The sequence below is a fragment of the Diachasma alloeum genome, unplaced genomic scaffold (assembly GCF_001412515.2).
Source record: "Diachasma alloeum isolate Michigan unplaced genomic scaffold, Dall2.0 Dall_scaffold_00539, whole genome shotgun sequence".
NCBI lineage: Eukaryota > Metazoa > Arthropoda > Insecta > Hymenoptera > Braconidae > Diachasma > Diachasma alloeum.
The window spans coordinates 285,455-289,812 of NW_021680671.1; the positions used below are offsets into that span (position 1 = coordinate 285,455).

The 4,358-nt window shown below is 39.2% G+C and overlaps 1 protein-coding gene across 1 annotated transcript in view; it reads left to right on the forward strand.

Annotated features, from left to right (window-relative positions):
* Nucleotides 1-3,636: 3,636 nt before the first annotated feature.
* Nucleotides 3,637-4,358, forward strand: part of LOC107042947 — a 48,841-nt gene continuing 48,119 nt past the window's right edge. The window contains exon 1 of the mRNA XM_015264213.1: nt 3,637-3,968. The gene's annotated coding sequence lies outside the window, so the exon portion shown is untranslated. The remainder of the gene's footprint in view (nt 3,969-4,358) is intronic.

Below are 4,358 nucleotides of genomic sequence, written 5' to 3' on the forward strand. Positions count from 1 at the left end.
TGTCCCAGTAGTTGAATCATAAGTTATTGCCACGGAAATCTACACTTAATAATAAATATCGTTCATTAAATAATAGACTGGTACGAATATTATGACATATGGATCATCATGACATTCTGCAAATAGAAGAAACATTCAGTAAGCTTCCTCAATAAAATAACACTCTTCAGATTCCAGTCGGTAGATGTGCAGATTCTAAAATTTCTCTGTAGAGGAAAAATTTAGTTTGAAGAAAAAAAAATTTCTGTTTATTTTATTCACGTACACTGAAGGATTTTCGATAGTTTCACTGATGACAATATCTCACACGTGTAACAATACGAAACTTAATAGTGAAACAATGAATTCAGCTACTCGGACATAGGTTAGGCCTGATAGCCCAATACCTGAATAGCTATTTATTGGCATAAAAAATTGTTTTTCTAGAAATTTTTACTACTTTTACGAAAGTTTAAGTCAGTCCCTGCTTGATGAATTGTTTAAATAATTTTCGAATACTCGCATGACTGAATGAATCACTATCATTTGATGAGTCACCTCTTAGTAGTTGACACTAGGAATCGGACCGAAGGGAGCAATTCAAACGAGTATCAACTTTAATTGTTGAATCCAAATTATTTTAGGAATACCAACCGCATGGAATTTATTTCGTTAGAATCATTGAAATCCTACGCTTTTTAGAAAAATTAAATATCATCCTTTTTGAGAAGAAATAATTACTTATCGAAAGAAATTGGCAATCGCATACTCACCGATTCAGCTATTGGGAATGAGTCAGGTACCGGGACATTTACCTTACCGAGTGTACAAAAATACCCAAAAAAAAGTACTGATTCAAGTCGACGTCGGTTTGATTCTGACCGATTTTCGGTTTGATTCCGATCGACTGACTCAGACTACGCCAATCCGGATTTCGGGTCTGATATAAGTCGAAAATCGGTTTATTTCAAATAGAAACGGGTTATGCCGACATCGGTTTGAATCAAACTGAAAAATCGGCCTGAATCAAACCGAAAAATCGACTTGAATCATACCGAAAAATCGGTTTGAATCAAACCGAAAAATCTGTCTGAATCAAACCGAAGTCGGTCTGATTCAAGTCGATTTTTCGACTTGATTCAGACCGATATTCTGGTTTGCATATGTCCGAGTCCGACTTGATTCATGCCGCCAATTTGACATGAAACAAGACGATTCCCGGCATGATTCAGACTGATTTTTCGGTCTGATTCAGACCGACTTTTTTTTGGGTATAATGATGAAATTTAAAAAACGAAAATCTTGGATACTTTAAATGAGGAGCATCATATAGATAGTGGCTGTCGAGACGAGTATTAAAAAAATTGAAATCCGTCAAGTAGTTCATGACACATGTGAAGAAATATATTTCCATAAAAGGTTGCCTATCTCAGGAACTGCTCGGCCGATTGCGCCCATCCAAAATACCAAACTTTAGCAATGTAAGAGCTATGGTAATCATACCAAATTTCAACTTCCTATCCTCATTTTTTCTCAAATTACCGCGCGTAAAATATTTTTCATGAAAAACGGAAAAACGGCAATATTTTCAAACTGTGTATTAAAGAGTCTATAAATCCTGATTGACCTACATAGAGGCCATCGAAACGAGTATTTTGAAAAAAAAAGATTGAAATCGGTGCAGTAGTTCTTGAGATATTGAGGAAAAGCGAAATTTACACAAGTTGTTATATCTCAGGAACTACTGGACCGATTGAACTGAAACAGCGCCCCCAATTTGAGCTCAATAATAGCTATAATGACCCAAAATTTCAGATTTTTCCTTATAAATTTCACCGTATTAATGTCCAATTTTCTAAAAACTAATCACAAAAAACCCAAGTTGTCGGATACATACATCCAGACATGGCCCTAAAAACATCATTTCTTTATGTTTCATAACATTCTAGATCATTTACAATCAAAATTAGAAAATCTAAAAATCTATGAAAAAAAAGGCTTCCAAGGCAGCAAAAAAGTTGTTTTCATAATTTTCACAAATTTAATTTTAGAACTGCGTGTCGTTAGAAATTCTGTGTTTCCCTGGTGCCTAGTTTTTTCGCTGCAATTAATTAAATCTTTATTCTGTCGTTCTCTTACATGAAAATCTGCAACAGAACATAATATTGTTTTCCAGAACATAACAAGTCTTATGTTACCGGCTAATTCGTATAATTTATGTTTCTTCGGAGCTCCCCGGCTCCCGAAAATCACCGTAAAATGCCGCAGTGACGTCATGCCGACGGACGCGACGATCGCCGCGCCACGTCGTAGTCGTCGTCGTCGGCGAGTAATTTTCCCCACTCCCTCTCGCCTCCCCTCTTCTTGGTGGCGCTCACGCGGTATCGCGGAAGCGCCCTTAAATCGTTCTAAAAATAGACACACCGTCGGAAGGACGTAGATCGTCACGTGGTATACAGACTGGCGTTCCTGCTGCCAGGATAATAGCGCACCCGCTCCCTCTCGTTTACGTCATCAAGCCAACTGGGCAGTAGTAACCACCCGATTCAAACCTATTCCTCCCACTCATCCAACCCTCCTGCCCGGATCGTAGACATCCACCCACTGTCTACACGCCCCTGCTTCTTCGTGAAGATAAAATATTGAGTATTATCATTTTCGCTTCGTCATTTTTGCTTTCAACAACTACTCGACAACTTTCATCAGTTGTTCCCCATTTCCATCATTTTTTTCTTCGAAATGAGCAAAATAAATTGATTTTTCAGATTCAAATAATTGTTTTCCAAATTAAAAAATCAGCAAATAAAAATCAAAGATACAAATTTATTGACTACCGCCAAAGACCTAGTTATCGGACACTCAGCATCAGTTTCCGGACAGACACATAAAACGCGATAACTTTATTTCTCTAGGGAACAAAATGGTTTTGTGGGTCTTGTCTGGTGTCTCTCAGTGATTCGAACAATTTTTTACCCGACAATTAATAATGCAATTTATTCAGGCCACAGAAATCCCAGAAGTGTCCGGTTACTGGAGCCCCTCCGGCAACTAGCTCCTTGCCGGGGTTATCTTCATTCATCGAATCTTCTTTTTTGCGTAAAAAAATTAAAAAAAAAATGTTTTCGGTGAAATGAATAAAAAATTCACCGAATAATTTTTTAAAACGATTTCATTTCCTTATTTTCCGTCTACAAAAATTTGATTTTCGATATATTATGACGAAATCTTGCACAGAATAATATCCCCATTTTTCCCGGCTGTGAAGATTGAGATAGTGGGAAAAAAAGTGAATGTAAAAATCCGGAGGCAATATTTTCATTCCTCTCAAACGACGAAAAAAATGTCAAAGACGTGAGGATGAAAGAATGAGCGAGAGAGATAGGTCAAACAGCGCCCTGAGGGAGGATTGGAGGGTTTTTTTGTCAGCTACGAGCTACTGGGGTAGTGTCACAACGTGAACCAATGGAAATCCCAGGGTGTTCTCCCCCTTTCAATTCAAGATGGCGCCACACATCGCGCAAGTTCGTAGTTTATACCCTCTCCCACCTCCGGTCATTCTGTACTTCAACCAACCCCTCTCCCCTCCCCCCTCGCCCTCTTCGCGAAAATCCGCCGCAGAGCTGCGCTCCGTCAGAGTGCTTTAGACGTCGCGCGAACGTGAGCTTTCGTCTCGGTTAGAGAATTCCACATATATATTTTTTTTGTAAACGCAACCAGTAATTAATTTTCCCGAGCAGAACCAAAAGTTCTATCCAAAAACGTAGAAACAAAATTCCCATCATTCATCATTATTTCAATGTTGTGCAATAGTGATGTGTCAGATAAACAATTGATTTAAAACATCATAACAAAAATACTGAGGATTGAATCGAGGATGGAAGTGGTGGGGGTAATGTCATCGTTGGTGTCTTCGTGCTACTACTCTCTTTTACACCAAAAATCCTCACCTGGAATGTAAAAATGAGGGGTGCAGCAGTATCATGACCACTGTGAGTAAATAAAACTGTCAAAACAACTATTGAAACCCTCATTAACTCTTTTATCAGTCTGAAACCCATAAATATATCCGTAAAATCTGGAATAAGGATCTTGAACGATTTTTTTTTTTCGCCAACCTCTGCATGGAGCCCAGTAATCCAGCATGAATGAGCAATGGCGGCGCAGAGACACTAAACTTCTCGTAACAGTAAACTCTATCTTCGGGGTATCTGTGTACATGTCCCACTAGTATGGATATTGTGGGCGTTTGGTTTGTGTGGTGAGGGTGAATAGCAGGTTGGTCGGCGGGGCGGGGGGGAGGTGAGGGGAATTTCGATGGACGTATTACTGGTGCTACGGTGGAAACGCGTCAGCAGTGTGTGGCTAAGGGCGGGGGGGGG